At 32.8% G+C, this 7138-nt stretch overlaps 1 pseudogene; it reads left to right on the forward strand.

The window, feature by feature from the left end:
- Positions 1–7138, forward strand: part of LOC107683427 (multiple epidermal growth factor-like domains protein 6) — a 33651-nt pseudogene that overhangs the window by 1512 nt on the left and 25001 nt on the right.

The following is a 7138-nucleotide window of genomic DNA, read 5'->3' on the forward strand; positions in this document are numbered from 1 at the left end:
TGTTGTGTTTCCATGTTTTATGGGGACATTCCATAGGCGTAATGGTTTTTATACTGTACAAACTGTATGTGCTATTGCCTAAGTTTGGGGGTAAGAGTTTGCTTTTTTATACCTGCTCAAGAAACACAATTATTATTATAGATGTTGTTAACAGTTGCTGCTTAATATTTTAGTGGAAACTGTGATACATTTTTTTCACATAATGGTAGAATGACAGACTATCAAACATAGACTATCAAAAAATGTATAAATTATATACAGCCTTGTATATAATTAGATATACTCATAATAACAAAATATGCACCATCAAATTCACAGATCACAATTATTCAATGACAAAAAATAGATAATTTAACATCAAAACATTTCAGATGGAATACATCTCACAAATATACTGTAAATGTTCAGATCAAGATTAAACAAAAGTCATGACCATAACCATTCTTATTGGTATTCATTTGGTTTATGTTGTCTAACAATATTTAAATACTTGACTGCTTTTTAGTGTTACTGTTACATAGTGTTTTTTTTCCTCATGAGAATATGCTTTTGTATTTGTGTGCGTCATCCACAGACACTGATGAGTGTGAAAACGGGGAGGCGTGCTGTAGTCACTACTGTAAGAATTACCCAGGAGGCTATGAGTGTGGCTGTAGACCTGGATACACACCCAACGGCTGCACATGTGATGGTGTGTCTGTGTTTAGTTTCATGTCTTCCTCTTTTGACCCTTTATTAACCAAACCCTTTTTTTTTTTTTACTTTACATACTTGTAAATTAATAGTTTTCCTCATAAATGTTTGACTGTTTAAAGTTTACTTGAGAACATTTAGTGTATCATGAAAGCTGTTTTAATATGAACCTCTCTCTTCAGACATTGACGAGTGTTTGTCTGAGACGTCAGGATGTTCTCAGTACTGTGTGAACACGCTGGGCTCTTATGAGTGTTTCTGTCAGGTGGGCTTCAGACTGGACTACGACCAGAAATCATGCTTACGTGAGAAATCATGCTTACCTCATAGTCAGGAAGTGATGCACAGACTTCAAAATAAAGAGTACTATTGACACCCAAAAGACATGTTATGAGTTGCCAAAATGTTATATAACCTCTATCATTATTTTAGTATCATTGAGTTACTATTTAAGTATATATAACTATATTTTGAATTAGTTTTTATTTTTGAATTTTCTGTTTTCATTCTAAAATTTAATATTAAGAAAAAACTTAAACTCTCTATTAAATTTCAACTAGTTAGGGAAAAATTCTCATTTACATCTAATATCCTGATGTACTAAAATAACAAAACATTTTAATAAAATGTAATACAAATTATATAGACATAAAAAAAAAAAAGACAAAAATACACAAAATTACTCAAACTTTAAATTAATTTGAAGTTAAAAATTTTAGTAAAATTTAATAAAAATGATATAGACATTTAAAAAAAAAAAAGACAAAAATGTACAAAATTACCAAAACTTTAATTAAAATGAATTCAAAGTTTATTTTATTTCAAGTAACAAAAGTTGTTTTTTTATGGTTTTAGTTTTAATTTGAGTTAACTATAATAACCCTGATCACTGTTTCTGCGGATGTCTCTAATCTTCTGTCTCTGTCATTCTGTCTGTGTGTTTAGCTCTCTATGAGAGTGAACTGGAGGAGGAGGAAGAGAAAGAGGTGGTGGGCAGTGAAGATGAGCCGGAGGTTCTGCGTTTGCCGGACTTGCTGTTCCGTCGACCCCCACAACTGCTGCATTACACTGCTGCTTTAAGCAGACCGTTTGATGACGACCCAGAACACCCACACAACCTTGAACAGAGAGAGGAGCTAACCATCAGCAAGATTAGTAAGAGAAACCCAGAATGTTAACTTCAGAACTGTGTCATAAACATACAGAGATAAGGACACATGAATATGTTGATCTCTCTGTCTCTGTATCGGTGTGTGAGGAGGGTTCGTTCGGTGATGACTGCAGTGTGAGCTGTGAGGACTGTGTCAATGGAGGAGTGTGTGCGTTAGAGAAGGATCGCTGTGTGTGTGCACCTGGCTGGATGGGGGTCACCTGTAATGACAGTGAGTGTCTTTATTCTCTACCATCACTGAACTCTGACCTGAACAGAAGCCTTGAAGAAATTCATTTACATTGTTAAGGTTTATTTATACAGAGCAAGACATTTTTTTAATGCAAAACATGCCAAATAAGACTTGAAAATTAAGTTTTTAAAATTAAGTTTCTTTTGAACTCACATAGACTCTTAAATCTCATACTGCAAAGATTTTTTATTATTTATTTGAGTTATTTTATTTTTGAGTTAAGTTATTTTATTTAATATTATATTTTTTGATGGCAAACAACAAGGGTTATAATTAGAGCAGGGTTATTATATTTGACTAAAACTAAAACCATAAAAAAATGTTTTCATTACATGAAATAAAATAACATTAAATATATAAAATAAAAAATAGTATAAAAAACTTATTTCAGCTAGTTGCCAAGGCAACATTTTTAATTTTAATTTAGTTTAACTTGATGAACTAAAATAACTAAAACGAAAACTGAAATAATAATAAATAAAAAATATTTAAACAAAATCTACTAAAAATGACAATCACAAGTTCACAACACAACAAAATTACGAAAACTTTAACTGAAATTAAAATGAAACGTACAAAAATAAAGAATTCAAAATATGAATAAAAACTATAGTAGTATCTCAGTGATACTAAAATAACACGGCTTCAGAGAACGCTAAATAATCAGCAAGAAAACACACACACATATATATATATATATATATATATATATATATATACTGTACATTGAATAAAAAATTCAAATGTTAATGTAGATCACATGTTAATGTAGATGTTATCACAAGAAGCACATTTACATGACTCAATAAAATACCTAAATTCAGGATATAATGAAATGTGTGTTCCATTTTTCCTTTTCTTCTTCTCGTCATCTACCTGATGTATAGCTCCCAGCAGTAGTTTTCCATACCGTCTCATTTTTAATCCACCCTAAAATCAACAAAAAGTGCAGTGGCTGCTGTATTTCTCTCTTTCTAGTTCCTCTGAGAACCCTAAACATCTGTTTACTTATGCATTCTCTCTCTCCTTTAGCTTGTGCTCAGGGCACATATGGTGTTCAGTGTAACAGTCTGTGTGCACACATATATATATATATATATATATATATATACTGTACATTGAATAAAAAATTCAAATGTTAATGTAGATCACATGTTAATGTAGATGTTATCACAAGAAGCACATTTACATGACTCAATAAAATACCTAAATTCAGGATATAATGAAATGTGTGTTCCATTTTTCCTTTTCTTCTTCTCGTCATCTACCTGATGTATAGCTCCCAGCAGTAGTTTTCCATACCGTCTCATTTTTAATCCACCCTAAAATCAACAAAAAGTGCAGTGGCTGCTGTATTTCTCTCTTTCTAGTTCCTCTGAGAACCCTAAACATCTGTTTACTTATGCATTCTCTCTCTCCTTTAGCTTGTGCTCAGGGCACATATGGTGTTCAGTGTAACAGTCTGTGTGTTTGTAAGAACGGGGGCCACTGTGACCCAGTGACGGGGAAGTGCTTGTGTCCTCCAGGGTGAAAACGGTACAGCACACATGCTTTATGTCTCGCCTTCTTTTTTAACTGTGTTTTAACATCTTCAATTTGTCATGGCTTATGACATTTCCTCTCTACTTACTGTATGTCATGTTTCATTATTCATAACCTTCTTTTACTTTTGTAATGCTCCACCTTTCTGTTTTCTCATGTTGTCTCATGAGGAAAAAAGAGAGAGAAATATGAGAAGAGGTATTTCTTTTTCTTGCCTCGGTTCTAGTCTTTTCTCTGTTTCTCTTGTTCAATACTCTACAAGTTTCTCAGTTCCATTACGGCACAATATATTTAATTTTTAGAAGTAAAGCAACTTTTTTTTAGTTTAAAGAACAAATCTGCATTATTGTTCAAAAGTGTGGGGTACTTTTATTCAGCAAGAATGCATTAAATTTATCAAAATTGACAGTAAAGACATTTATAATGTTACAAAAAACGTATTTTTGTAACTTATTGGTTGTAAATTATAATTTTTTACAGTCATGTTCATTACTGTGCATTGTTATGTTTCCACATAACATTGATAATAATAAGAAATGTTTTTTGAGCACCAAATCAGAATATTAGAATGATTTCCAGTGTTTCCGGCCTTTGGGGGGGGTCCATTTTTTTTTTTTTTCTGGACTCCTTTTTAATGGTTAAATGAAATTGTATTAATCAAAAAGCATGTCTAATTAATTAAAATCATGAAACTTAAACAATTTAACATCAATAACATCAATATTTTACAAAAATTACATGTTTAGGGCCCTAGGAAATGTTTTATTTTTCCCAACCTTATGAACCTTATGTACCAAATTCTGTTTTAGCATGTCTAATTATTTGAAAGCATAAAAACAAGTTTCATTTATTCTTACAATAGCCTTATGATTTTTTGCTCAGAAATTCTGTTGTGTATTTAAATTTTTTAAGGCATAAACATTCATTTAATCTATCTTTTAAGTAATTAAAATGATGAATGAATGAATTAATTAATTACAATTAAAACATTGAAGAAATATTGTATGATTATTCCTTAAAAATAAGGTTTTAATAATTTTAGTAGTAGTAGTATGTACATGCTACTGAACAACAGTAATATATTTCTGCCGCAATGCCTTCAAGTTAAACCAAACTTTTATTTTGACGGGTTGCCGTGAATACCTTTACATTTCTGTGTGTATATGATATGAGGATAGTTTTACTCAAATGAAACGGTCAAATGCTCATGAAGTGACTCTCAGAGCAGTTCTGGAGATGTTGTTCATTCAGATGCAGCTTCTGTGTTTCCTCTGCATTGCAAAGATGAATTTTGATACTGATATAATTTGTTTGGTAACAGCCCAAATGTCTTTTATTCTAATTCACTGATTAAATGTAAGAATTCGACTCAAAAGATGAAGCACACTTCTAGAAAAAAAGGCTTTATAAAAGGTAAAAATGCCCATAAAAGGTCAAAATCAATTAGAACTTACTGAAACAGATTAACTTCAATCACTGCTGTGAACTGACCAGCACACAGAATATGAAGATATCAAACACTGTAGGAGTCAGTTTAAGAGACCAGCACAACAACACACTTGTCTAATTATCGTCATGGATCAGATCTGTGTTGGGATGCTGTGCTGTACCTGTCAGTGTGGCTGTGCTGCTGATGGAGGCGTGTGGCTGAGCGTCCAGCGGGAAACAGCAGGAGTCTGTCTGCTGGAAGCTGCTCTCCAGGTGTCTCCGCTTCTGCATGCGCTTGTACTCCTGCTTGATGTTGCTCAGGATTTGCTCTGGAAGACAGAAGTAAAACATTAGCGACAAACAGGCCAGAATTTCTACAGGGACTCAGTCACATGATCACAAGTAGGGCTGGGATATTCTCAGTTTGTCCAAAAGTAGCGATAGTAATCAATCAGAATAAATCCATTCCCATTTCAGATTCTGAAAGTACCATTTAATAAACTTTGCAATCCTTTTGCAGTGCCTTATGCGCTCTGCTCATTCTGCATGTCTCCCTTACTCGCTTACACACCTGACTGAGATCATCAGCTCACTGAGCTGTGTTAGATAAGGGAGACATGCAGAATGTGCGGAGCGAGGGTCTCCTGCTTACACCTGGCTAGTGGTCGACCCAGATGGGTTTTTTGATGGCCGATGCCGGTATCTTGGAAAGCAGGGTGGCCGATATAAAGCCAAAATAATTGTATGTATTTGAATTAATTTAAGAAATCTGAAATCATTTCAAAATGGATTAAAAAAATAAATGTGTAAAATAAACTTATACATACTTAGTATTTTTCACAAATAAATAAACATTTAATAAAAATATAATTCAAAAGTAAACACTGTAACCAACAGGGCACTCAGTGTTCCGAGAGGTTTGAGTGCATTTGGAAGCAGATTTTTTCAAATAAAGGTAACACTGATTTTTACATACAGCACACACTGGGTTTTTTTTTTCTGGACTCCTTTTTAATGGTTAAATTAAATTTGAGTAATCAAAAACATGTCTAATTAATTACAATCATGAAACTTAAACAATTTAACATCAATTTATCAAAAGTTTAACAAAAATGGCATGTTTAGGGCCCTATGAAATGTTTTATTTTTTCCAACCTTATGTTTTATTGAAACCAAATTCTGTGTTTTAACATGTCTAATTATTTGAAAGCATAAAAACGAGTTTCATTTATTCTTACAATAGCCTAATGATTTTTTCCCTCAGAAATTCTGTGTTGTGTATTTAAATTTTTTAAGGCATAAACATTCATTTAATCTATCTTTTAAGTAATTAAAATGATGAATGAATGAATTAATTAATTACAATTAAAACATTGAAGAAATATTGTATGATTATTCCTTAAAAATAAGGTTTTAATAATTTTAGTAGATTATTTATGTCCTCATTTAGTGAGATGGCAGACCACCGCAAGCTTCACGAGCGCTTAAGTACAAGTAACTTAGTAAACAAAACCGCGTGTCTGCGCCATTCATTAACACAGAAACACACAGAATTCATATTTAAATAGTGGTTTTGTGGCTTAATATTTACAAATACTAGTGGGAGTGGGAGTGATACAGAGAGCGCGACCATAACGTAGAGACCGAAATGACATGCGTTGGGGGGGCGGGCCGCCCCCTAATATAATGGCAGGGGAAACACTGATTTCTAAAGGATCATGTGACACTGGAGACTGGAGTAATGGCTGCTGAAAATTCAACTTTGCAACAGAGGTTCATTACTTCAGAGTTATGTGCCCTCTAGAAGCTTGCGTTCGGCAAGTGAACGGCGTATTATTGTGCCATCTCGAAGAGGCACAAAATCACTTTCACAGACTTTTTCATTAACTGTTCCCTCCTGGTGGAAAAAAAAAATACAAACACTAGCTTTCTATTTTTTCTATTCTATCTACTTGTTTTTCTTTGTGTGCGTGTGTGTGTGTGTATATATATATATATATGTGTGTGTATAATATATATATATATATATATATATATATACATATATATATACACACACATTTCTATGTGTA

Source organism: Sinocyclocheilus anshuiensis, unplaced genomic scaffold, assembly GCF_001515605.1.
Source record: "Sinocyclocheilus anshuiensis isolate Anshui unplaced genomic scaffold, SAMN03320099.WGS_v1.1 scaffold1170, whole genome shotgun sequence".
NCBI classification, from domain to species: domain Eukaryota; kingdom Metazoa; phylum Chordata; class Actinopteri; order Cypriniformes; family Cyprinidae; genus Sinocyclocheilus; species Sinocyclocheilus anshuiensis.